Raw genomic sequence first — 12,404 nt, 5'->3', positions numbered from 1 at the left:
CCTCTTTCTAAGGATAAAGCAGGCATGCTCAAGGGGGAAGACCACAGAGAATTTCAAGAGAAAGAGAAAAAAACCTTTACTATTTCCTGGACCTAGTCCTACCTTGGGGATTTAGCTTTGTGAGATAACAAGTTCCTTGATGTTTAAATATGTGTGAGTCATATTTTCCTCTTTATTTCAACAATTCACTTAACCTGTTGCCTGCTTAGTAGCTACTATGTGCCCGGCGCTGTCCTAAACAATGTGGTCAAAGTGCCTATCCTCATGAAACATAATTTCTGTTAACAGAAAAAAACAGTACACACATGAGTACATAGAATGATATCAGGTAATGCAGCGGGGTAAGAAGACAGGAAGTGTCGATTGGGGGTCATATATCTGAGAGGCTTGCTGTTTGGTCAGGCAAGTGAATAAAGTGAGGGAGTGGGCCATTAAAACATTTGCGGAAAGAACTTTCTAGACAGGGGAAACAGCAAGTTCAAAAGTCCCAAGGCAGGAATGTGCTTGGTATATCTTTAGGAAAAACCCAATTACTGGTACAGGTGAATGAGATGGAGATTGGTGGTAAGAAGGAGGCAATGGTGAGAACATGTGGGTTGATAGACTTGGAATTGCTTATCTGCATAAAGCAAAGCTACTGGAAAATATTGAGAATGGGAATAATTTGCAGCTCAAAGCATTCTAATGAGTATAGAGGTAAACTAACTTGGACTTAAAGGTACAATCTGCAAAGATCAGGACAGGATTTGCCTTTGAACCTTTGAATAGTCATGGCACTCAGTTAGTCTTTTAGGAACTCATCAGTTCATCTGTTGCTGTATTCTTATAGTTCTAAATAACCAAAGCTCAATATAGTTACATACATAGTGCTCTTGCCTGGAAATCCCATGGACGGAGGAGCCTGGTAGGCTGCAGCGCATGGGGTTGCACAGAGTCGGACACGACGGAAGCGACTTAGCATAGCTTAGATATACAGATAATTGAGAAAATACCTATTTTTCCTATTTTACTAAGAATTTAAATATTTTCAATTGGGAAATAACTGTTGGATTTATTTTATTACATGCTTTTGCAGCCTATGTTGAGATGACATCATGTGTTTTTCCTCCTTTGATCTATTAATATGGAGAATTATATGAACAGATTATTTCCTGTTACTGAATCATCCTTGTATTTCTAGAATAAACCCAACTTGGCTATGGTATATTATGTGTTTAGTATGTTGCTGGATTCAATTTGCTCAGTTTATTTATTATTTTTATATCAGTATTCATAAGAAAAATAAGATTATGGCTTTCTTTTCTGGTGCTCTCTTGTCCTGGTTTTTGTACTAGGGCCTTTGTAAGGGCACTTTGTAAGGGGAGAAACAGCCGCAGTATCGTGCGATGTTGCAGCCACTGCAGTTTCACTGGCTTTGCGGCCACAGTTCCAGCAGTTCTCCGTTGACTCTTCTGCTCGTTTATGACGAGAAAGGCATCCTCTGCAGCCTGCCGTTTGACGTCCGCTATTGTCTGCTCCATTCTAGCTCTCTCGGTTGCAGTCACTTCAAAGGCTTTTTGCTCTGCCTCAGCAACAGCTTTCTGTACTTCTGACATGGCCTGAATTTTCACCTTATTCACAGCTTCAGTCTTTTTCCAAAACTCCACAGGTACATATCCTATTCCCTGCCTACTGTTGAATTCCCGGCGAGAATCATTGCTGAGAGAATCTGCGCTCCCAGGACTGTGCTGCCTGGAGACCAACTCACTCCCTGTTTTCCTCATTTCTGTGTTTTTGTTGAATTGTCTTTTCCAGTAGTTGAGTTCTTCATGGTCTGCTTCTTGACAGTGCCGCAGGACTGCCATGGAGCGCCTTGTTTTCTCTGCCATTTCCATAATGCAGTTGAGGGCACGGTCAAGATGTTTCCATTCATTAGCCCATTCCCTTTCTGTCAAACGGTGGTCTACCAACTCATCTTGATAGCCTCCATTTAGACTAAGAATGTGGTGTCTATCACGAACTTCTCGGTGTTCTATCATCTTGCTAGGCTCACGATATAGGTGGGAAGTTGCGATATCATCTAAGGTGTAGTGCTGAAGAGGCGGAGTAGGATGGAACTGGCCCCCAGCATTCATGAAGGGTACAGTGAGGGCAAGACTGTGCCGGGGAGCAGGGCTAATGGTACACGCTCTCTTGGCAGGAGGTTCAGGAGCAATTGCATCTCTTTCAAAACTGGTCTCTTCCCGCCTCTCTGGACTGGGCCTTTTTCCATTTCCATGCACTTCCATGAGCAGCTCAGAAGAGTCAGCAGGGGACGCAATACTTGTGTTGAGCAGACGGTGTTCGCATTGAGCCAGGTACTGGGATGGGGTCTGCTTGGCAGCCCGAGCGCAGTGTAGCAGTTCTTGCTGCAGCAGAGAAAGGTTGGCCTTGAGGAATGGAATAAAAAAAGGATGAAGAGGAAAGTTTGTAGCCTCCTGGAGCTTGCAATGGAATTCTTCAATTGTTACTGTTGAGTTGACCAGTGTTAGAACACGAGTCTGCACCTTCTCCCCAGTCTCAGGTGAGATGACATTGCCAAACTGCTGCAGAGTGGCGAGGAAGCGTTTCAACTTGCTGAGCTGCCGAGCACCACGAGTGGCTGGCAACTGTTGGTTAGTTAGTGCAGATGATGTGGAAGAGGCAGGACCATTGCTGAATCTTTGTGGTGGTGATGGGGCACTGCTAAGGGTAGGAGGAGAATTGTTGATGCCATTGCTCAATGCTGTAGGAGTGAATGACACGGGCCTGGGTCCTCCAGGATTTATTGGTGGAAGGGGTGGCATGGTGGGAGTTGAGGAGCTTGACTGTATCTTCACTTTCACAGGAGATCCAGGCATCGCTGGCACCCTTTTGTCAGCACCAAGCTGGAAGGCGGCCGCTCCAGGGACACCCACCATTGCCCAGGGCTGCTGCCGTGCACTTCCGCCTCCACTCATGGCCTGGGTTCCCTGCAGGCACTTTGTAAGTGCTTTCCCACATGCTACAGTCTTTATAATAATTTTAATTGATAAATACTTTTCATTGTGTGGCTGGACCATGGTCTAACACTTTCTTATCCTTGCACGGTTAGGATATTTCCTGTTGCTATAATAGTTTGTAAAATAATGCTACAATAAGTGCACTTTGCAAAGTTATATCCTAATTTTAGTTTTTTTTTTTTCCCACTAGGATAAATTTCCAGGAATGAGAGGGTAGAAAACTTTCTATGACTTTTAAGATCTATGAGCAAATTATTTTCCCAAAGATTTGTATCGATTTACAGCATCTCCATAATTTTGATGTATTATCTGTACAACATTCTTGTCAGCACTGGATGTCATTTAAATATATATTTTTTCTGTTGTCAGGTATGGAATAGCAACACAGACATCTAATCTCCAGGCTCAGGGGGAGAACTGTGAGGAGAGCACTTTTCCATTAAATGCTGACCCTCCCACTGAGGTTCCAGGGTTGATACAATCGCTGTTGTTTCTTGGGTGTAGAAAGTTAGTCTGAGACTGGGACCCCAGCTCTTGCCTGCATTGTATTGACTGGAGCCAAAGCCCAGTACTCAGATTTGGTCACCTTTTTGTTTTTATTTTGTTTTTAGGTAACATTGATCGGGCTCTTATGCCAAATACAAACTCTTAGCTGCATTTGTTTATTACCAAGAGGGCCCATGGCTGGGGATATGAGGACTTCTATGGGCAGATAGGGCAGGAGCCTGCCTCTGATGGCCTCTTTTCAAAGACAGATGCCTTCCAACTTGACTTTCTCTTCAGTTCAATTTAGTGACTATAAACACGTATCACTATCTTCTGAGCAGGCTGGCTCAGGGAGGGGAGAGAAATCTTGGCTCTTTAACACTGAACTTGTGGTTCTTCCCCAGTTAATCTGTATTAAACAAAACAGCACTTGCTACCTCAGCAGAGAAGACCTCTTATTTTTGTGAAATCAAAGTGCTCTGTAACCATGACGAACTTCCAGTGTCAGTAAACTATCCCCAGAGAGAGGTTCTGATTACAAAAGCCTCATAGAATAACCATGCTGCTGGAATTGTCACACAGGTGCCCGCCCCAGGAGGGGGTCTGATCTCCCTCTCCAAGCTGGGGCCTCAGACAAGGATTAACTGAAGAGCAGAAACCAATCAGGACCCTTTCTATGGTATTTAAATTTACTTGTAAAAGTGAGCACAACGAGAAGCTGCTGCATAGTTCAGGGAACCCTACTCAGTGCTCTTTAGTGACTGAAATGGGAATGAAATCCACAAAAGAAGGGTTATATGTATATGTTTATATGGGCTTCCCTGGTGGCTCAGCTATGTGTATAGCTATATGTATAGTTGATTCACTTTGCTATACAGTAGAAACAATACAATATTGTAAAGCAATTATGTGTGTGTGTGTGTGTGTGTGTGTGTGTGCGCTCAGTCATGTCTGACTCTTTGCAACCTCATGTACTGTAGCCCACCAGGCTCTTCGAGCCATGGAATTTTCGAGGCAAGAATACTGGAGCGGATTGCCATTTCCTACTCTAGGGGATCTTCCCCACCCAGGGATTGAACCCACATCTCTTAAACCTCGTGTACTGGCAGGTAGATTCTTTACCACTGTGTCACTTCGGAAGCCTACTATACTCCAAGAAAAATTAAAAAAAAATTTTTTTTAAAGTAACCACATGCAGTTCAAAGAAAGAATACCCTTGTTTTCATGATGATGGAGAAAAACAAGCGGCAGAATCTAGAAACCAAATTTCTGTTCTTAAGTGACTAAAGAGAAAGAGGGGGCACAGGGAAGAGGTGTGTTCCTAGATTAAAATTTATCTTGAGTGACATGCTAAAGCCTTATACCTCCCTGAATTTGAAACACATCAGACTTGCTGTTTTTGTCTCTTCCATGAACTATAAGTTTACAATCAATATTTAATAAACATGTGTTGAACATGTAGAATATTATAGAATATTCTGAATTGTGTATTTAATCCTACAGACGTGAATAAACTAAGATTTTGTCCTCACCTTCAAGCTCACTGTGTCTCAGGCAGGAAAAAACTGTATACAGACATAACGATGGATGTTAGGTCAATGTGCTGTGGGAACCCTAAGGAGATAAATACCTTGGTTCAATGAACTAAGTACTAAGCTCTGAGGCTCTTCATATGACTTCTTGCCTCTTCAGTTCAGTTCAGTTCAGTCACTCAGTTGTGTGACTCAGTTGTGTGACTCTTTGCGACCCCATGGACTGCATCATGGCAGACTTCCCTGTCCATCACCAACTCCCAGAGCTTACTCAAATTCACGTCCATTGAGTCGGCGATGCCGTCCAACTATCTCATCCTCTGTAATCCCCTTCTCTTCTCTCTTCCCACCTTCAGTCTTTCCCAACATCAGGGTCTTTTCCAATGAGTCAGTTCTTCACATCAGGTGGCCAAAGTATTGGAGTTTCAGTTTCAGCATCAGTCCTTCCAATGAATATTCTGGACTGACTTCCTTTAGGATTGACTAGTCTGATCTTGCAGTCCAAGGGACTCTCGAGAGTCTTCTCCAACACCACAGTTCAAAGGCATCAATTCTTTGGTGCTCAGCTTTCTTTATAGGCCACTATCACATCCATACATGACTACTGGAAAACCATAGCTTTGACTAGATGGACCTTTGTTGGCAAAGTAATGTCTCTGCTTTTTTTTTTAATTTAAATTTATTTATTTTAATTAGAGGCTAATTACTTTATAATATTGTATTGGTTTTGCCATACATCAACATGAATCCACCACGGGAGTACACGTGTCCCTAATCCTGAACCCCCCTCTCCCACCTCCCTCCCCATACTATCCCTCTGGGTCATCCCAGTGCACCAGCTCCAAGCATCCTGTATCCTGCATCAAACCTGGACTGGCGATTCATTTCTTATATGATATTATACATGTCTCTGCTTTTTAATATGCTGTCTAGGTTGTCAAGTATTTAGGACCAAGTAAATGACATTCTAATAGATCTTACAGAACTGACAGCAGAACTATTGCTGGTAAACTTTTACAAGTATGAAGGGTAGCAAGAGAGCCAAGAAATGGACAAACGTTGCCTACAAAAACTAAAGGTGAATTATTGAAATTAGACAGGTAAGACTGATAGCTGTACCAGCAATTTGGGAGGCAATACTTATGGGTGATCACCAAAACAGTCATGTCAAACTAGATAAAGAGCACATAGAGCACACTGATTTCAGAAAAATGCCTAAAATGTCTTATTTTTAATTTTTTGGGGGGCAAGATGAAGGAGAGGCAGACATGGGTGGTGGTCACTGGTGAAATTTCAGGGCCTGTGTTCATGGCCCCATCTGTTTTCCCCTCTTCCCTTGAACCTACTCAGGAAGATGGGACCATTCAGTTCAGTTCAGTTCAATCGCTCAGTCATGTCCGACTCTTTGCGACCCCATGAATCGCAGTACGCCAGGCCTCCATGTCCATCACCAACTCCGGGAGTTCACCCAGACACATGTCCATCGAGTCAGTGATGCCATCCAGCCATCTCATCCTCTGTCGTCCCCTTCTCCTCCTGCCCCCAATCCCTCCCAGCATCAGAGTTTTTTCCAATGAGTCAACTCTTCTCATGAGGTGGCCAACGTACTGGAGTATCAGTTTTAGCATCAGTCCTCCAATGAACACCCAGGGCTGATCTCCTTTAGAATAGACTGGTTGGATCTCCTTGCAGTCCAAGGGACTCTCAAGAGTCTTCTCCAACACCACAGCTCAAAAGCATCAATTCTTCGGCGCTCAGCTTTCTTCACAGTCCAACTCTCACATCCATACATGACCACAGGAAAAACCATAGTCTTGACTAGACAGACCTTTGTTGGCAAAGTAATATCTCTGCTTTTTCAATATGCTATCTAGGTTGATCATAAATTTCCTTCCAAAGAGTAAGCATCTTTTACTTTCATGGCTGCAGTCACCATCTGCAGTGATTTTGAAGCCCCCAAAAATGAAATCTGACACTGTTTCCACTGTTGCCCCATCTATTTGCCATGAAGTGATGGGACCGGATGCCATGATCTTCGTTTTCTGAACATTGAGCTTTAAGCCAACTTTTTCACTCTCCACTTTCACTTTCATCAAGAGGCTTTTGAGTTCCTCTTCACTTTCTGCCATAAGGGTGGTGTCATCTGCATATCTGAGGTTATTGATATTTCTCCCAGCAATCTTGATTCCAGCTTGTGCTTCTTCCAGACCAGTGTTTCTCATGATGTACTATGCATATAAGTTAAATAAGCAGGGTGACAATATACAGCCTTGATGTACTCCTTTTCCTATTTGGAACCAGTCTGTTGTTCCATGACCCATTCTGACTCTTGCTTCCTGACCTGCATATAGGTTTCTCAAGAGGCAGGTGAGGTGGTCTGGTATTCCCATCTCTTTCAGAATTTTCCACAGTTGATTGTGATCCACACAGTCAAAGGCTTTGGCATAGTCAATAAAGCAGAAATAGATATTTTTCTGAAACTCTCTTGCTTTCTCCATGATCCAGCGGATGTTAGCAATTTGATGGGACCATTGGCCAGTGTTTTTTTTTTTAAGAATTGAAAGAACTGGACGAAAGTGAAAATACTCTGTTTGGAGTTCAAACAAGATGTCATATTAATAAACATTTACCCTGTCTCATTCTTCCCTCTTTGACATTTGAGGCCATAATAAGGTCCGTGGGGGGGAGCTTTAGGTAGGATGAAGGAAAAAATTATGAAAACCTCTTTATCTCTTTTTCCTGTTTATTTAAAAAATATGTAAAATTTTAGCCAAGAATTACATTACGTGGTTAAATACTCAAATACTCTACCAAGAGCTAGAATGACAAATGGCATCCTCTGGCTGTATCCCACCCTATTTCCAAGTTCAGCTCACCCTACTTCCAAGTTCAACTATCCTAGAGCAACACTTTTCAACTCTTTTTAACTGTTCCATTTGTCATTTACTTCTCTGTTTCTAAGTAATACGCCTATATTGAAATTTCTAGATTTATAAATTTGTGATGTTGTTTATTGACTTTCTGTAATGAAGATGAGGGAGCAGGGTGGTATGTCATCCATTTATATACCAGCCCCCTTCCCTTTTCCCCATCTTCAAATGTGGCCCCCTTATACCCTTCTGGTCAAGTTTGGGTTTGTCGTTCTCTGGGCCATTTTTTGACTCTTCTGGATTCTCTTCAACTCTCTCCTGCCTTGGATTGCTCATTCCTGAATTTGATATTTTCTTCTTCCTTTATTGACTTCCTTGTTTATATTTCTTGGTTGCTTCCTGAGAACAGGCACATCTGAGATATTGCATGCCTGAACATTTCTTTATCCTACTTTTATGCTTGACTGAAAGTGTGTCTAGGTGTAGAATTTGCTAAGATGAAGATACTATTCAATAGAATTTTGAAGGTATTTTTCCATATTACTGTGAAGGAGCTCTGGTGAAAAGAATATTATGTGTTCATAAAATTTATTTCATCTTCTTTGTGGGCAAGACTGCCTCATTTCTCAGCCTTGTTTGCAGTTAGGTCAGAGCCATGAGATTGAGTTATGGTGGAGTGTGGTGGGGAATGATGTGCCTACTTCAGGCTCGCCCTGTCTTCCAGGCTGTCTCTTTCCCATCCATGGTGGTCTGGGCCACACCTCAAGATGATGTTGTCACAAGATGGACCCTCTGTCCCTTAATGATAGCAGAGCCCTGCCCTCAGCTTCTGCTGATGGTAAGTGATTTTATTATGTTCAGCCACTGAGACCTGGGGACTTTTGTTAGCTAATCTGATTAATATGCAAATCCTGTGTCATTCTGATTCTAGTTCCTTCTTATGTGACTTGTTTTCCATGTGACCTATTTTTCTCTTTGGAAGATGGATGGAAAGAACACAGCATGGATACAACATTTGAGCACATGCCTAAAGGATTAGTAGGAGTCTGCTGGGCAGAGGGAGCTGTATAAGGTGGGGCACAGCAGCGGGGTGGTGTAATAGAGTCTGTTTGAAGAACATTGAAAAGTCTGCACAGGAAGTCATTTGTTCATTCATTCATCCATTCTTCAAGTATTTATTGAGTGTCTATTTGCTGTCAGATATAATACTGCATGTGTGTGTGCTCAGTTGCTTCAGTCCAACTCTTTGTGACCCCATGGACTGTAGCCTGCCAGGTTCCTCTGTCTATGGGATTTTCTGGGCAAGAATGTTGGAGTGGGTTGCCATGCCCTCCTCCAGGATATTGTCCCAATGCAGGGATTGAACCCGTGTCATCGCAGGCAGATTCTTTACCACTAGCACCACCAGGGAAGCCCCAGATACAATACTGCTGCTGCTGCTGCTGCTGCTGCTAAGTCGCTTCAGTGGGTAGAAAAACAATGACCCCTATGGATTAGTGGTAGAAGTAGAAATGTAAAGAAAAGTTTAAAAAATATTTAGATACTGTCAGAGAAATATAACATAGTGGTTATGGGCATGGGCTCTGGACACAGACTGCCTAAATTCAAATCCTAACTCCATTACATTTCTCTGTGTGACCTTGGGCAAGTTACTTAACTCCAGTTTTTTCACATGTAAAATGGAGATATTAACATTATAGCAATATTCTTGTTGTGAGGGTTAAAGGAGACAATGACAAGAAAGTGTTTAATATGTATTGAACAGGGAGTAAGACTAAAAACATTAGCTGTTATTATTATGTGTGAATAGAGGCTGATGCTAGGAACTTCTATAAGCTAGGTCAAGCCTGTCAGGACCCAGGCTGTATCCTGTAGACTTAGAGATTATTTCAAAGCAGAGATGAACGAGAGACTCATTTTTAGTGCCTTGTCATTCTTCTTGTCTTACAAAACTCAGTTTCAAGCGAATAACAATGTTCCTAAACTCTTGTCAGCCCATTACGTGGCTACACTGAACAACAGGCTTGGGGCATATTCACAAGTTCCTATTTTTATTAAACTGACACTGGCATCAACGTTCATCCTTATTTACTAGTTTTGATTCCTCAAGGCCAGAGTAAGTCAACGTGAGTCAAATTGTTTCCTTTCATAATGTTTCTTAGGCTACTTGTGATTTGATTCACTGCATGGAGACATTTGAATGCATAGTCATAGAACCACAGAACATCAGGGCTGGAAGGGGCTTCAGAGACACTCATGCAAACCCCTCACTTTGCAGATAAAGACTGAGGGTACTGGTTTATTTTCCTACTGTCAACAGTGTTCCTGGCAGTAACTTTTAGTGTTTGAGGGTGATAATCGTGACTTTCTCCTTGCTCAGAGCTTTGGACTAACAGATAAGACACAGGAATCTGACAGGAGGAGGTACAGATGCTGACTTTCCTACTGAAAGGGGTTAAATTAGAGAGCAGGCCTTGACCTGGCCTTTGCTCTGACTCCAACCAACACATGGGACAGGCACTGATGGTTGTCTACTCGACACCAGTAGGTGCTCTGTCTCGTCAGCAGAGCTGGTCTTCCACTGTAGAGGCTGGAAATGCCAGGCACTCCCATTCCCAGCCTTCCTTACAGTAAGGACATGATCGTGTGGCCTGATTCTGGCCAATGCGATTAAAGAGGAAACTGGCAGGAAGTGCTGGTAAGACCTTTCCTCTCTTAAAAGAGAAATGCTGTGACAAGGTACTTTCTTCTTCTTATTCCTCCCCAGCCTGATGTTTTGTTTTTGGACACTGTTGCCTAAGGACACTAAGTTTGGAGTTGGGGCAGGTCATGAGGGCAGGCAGGTCAGCATGCTGGGGATGGCAGACCAGGCAGATGGGCAGCACCCAGGTCCTTGATGACAATGTTAAGCAGCAACACCAATGCTGGATCACCCTGACTCTGGGCTTCTTGTTACTTAAGCTCAAGTATGCTTATGACACCTTCAGTGTCTTGTTATTTGCAGCCAAAACCATCCCAATTGATAAATCTACCTGAACTCTAAACCTCCAAGATTTTGAGTCACCATATTTATTTTCCAATCTCATCAGTCGATCAGAAAAGAAACACAGGTGGGGTGTAGAGTAGAGAGACAGAGGCATGAAGCGTTCTACCCATCCTTTTCTGCCCACTGCAGACAAGTGAGAATGGGAGATAAGCATCTCTCCCCACCCTGATCTTACCATTGGAAATTAGAGTCTAAAAGACAAGGGTCTTCTAATTTTTGAAGAGTTAGATCCATGATTTTACATGATGAGCAGGGCTGAATTGAGAGTGAGTGTATTCTGATAGCAGTTCTGAGGCTTCACACTTTGGGCTCAGTCTTCTACAGGCCTCACCGGTCTTCAAGGCAGTGCAAAAAACAGCACCAACAGCAGTGTTAGACATGCCTGAAATACACATCTTGTTTCCAGAGCCTTGGACATGAATAATGCAGAAAGGATGAACCTAACGACCACATCTTTGAGGCACAGTAATTTCATTATGAAGTTTCCTTTTTTACTTTTGCCCCTGAGGGGAGAGGATTATTAAAATTATGTCATTACCCATCAGGCTGTCAGAAAAGCCCAAACTCCTTTGTCCAAAGAGAGCTGCTGAACAGCAGAAGTGATCGAAGCAAAGAGCTGGCTGCCAATCAAATCTGGTTTCCATAGTCTCCACATTTCTTTGATGAGACATTTCAAGCTGCAAAGAAGGAAAATGTTTTTTCCTTTCCAAGTAATTGAAGTTAGTTATAAAACTCAGTCAAACAGACCACAGTGCCAAGGAGTTCCAAGAAGCAGATATGTGTGCCCTGCCTGACCACTCACATGGAGGACTCTGTTCCGATTGTTGGGGGGTGGAAGCCATCAGGTTACTGTCCTGTTATGGGAAAGAAGATAATGGGAAGGGCCCTGCTCCCAGGGCCTAATCCTTCTAGAACTTCTTGTTGCCTGTGTAAGTTCACAGCCTCTCATGTGGGCCCCACTCTGCACTAACTCAAAGCATTTCATGGTGACACCTGCACTCGTCCACTGAGCTTTCATTTAGAAATTGAAAGGCAGATCTTATTGGATTGACTGTTTGCTTTTCCAGAGATACTTGCCAAACTTTAATGGAAGCTAAGTTTTGAGTTGGGAAAAAGTAGGAATAACTGATATTTGGTGTTCTCCACAAACATTCAGTTCTCATTCAGTTCAGCATTTATTGCTTACTCTGTAAGGCACTGGGGTTGGAAGATTGAACAGGAGAGTGATGGGGAACTATTAGTAGGGGTTGAAGACAAGTGAACTGTTCATGAAAGGAGCTGCAATAGGGGAGGCATGAGGAATGATGAAATCACATGTCTTGGGTGCCCATCTCAGACTTTGAGGCTCAGGGAAGGCTTCCTGAAAGAAGCTAGCAGTGAAGCCAAGTCCTAAAGGATGAACAGGGGGTGAGGCAGAGGTAGGGGTTGGGGAGAGGAAAGGGCAAATGTGATGACCAGATGGGAAAGAAGG

The 12,404-nt window shown here is 43.0% G+C and overlaps 1 pseudogene; it reads right to left on the bottom strand.

Annotated features, from left to right (window-relative positions):
• Positions 1–1,330: 1,330 nt before the first annotated feature.
• Positions 1,331–2,918, bottom strand: LOC113899655 (annotated as a pseudogene).
• Positions 2,919–12,404: the final 9,486 nt, after the last annotated feature.

This window comes from Bos indicus x Bos taurus, chromosome 10 (genome assembly GCF_003369695.1).
Source record: "Bos indicus x Bos taurus breed Angus x Brahman F1 hybrid chromosome 10, Bos_hybrid_MaternalHap_v2.0, whole genome shotgun sequence".
Taxonomy (NCBI): Eukaryota; Metazoa; Chordata; class Mammalia; order Artiodactyla; family Bovidae; genus Bos; species Bos indicus x Bos taurus.
Note: the sequence above shows the minus strand (reverse complement) of the source record. Positions and strands in the feature narration are given on the sequence as shown.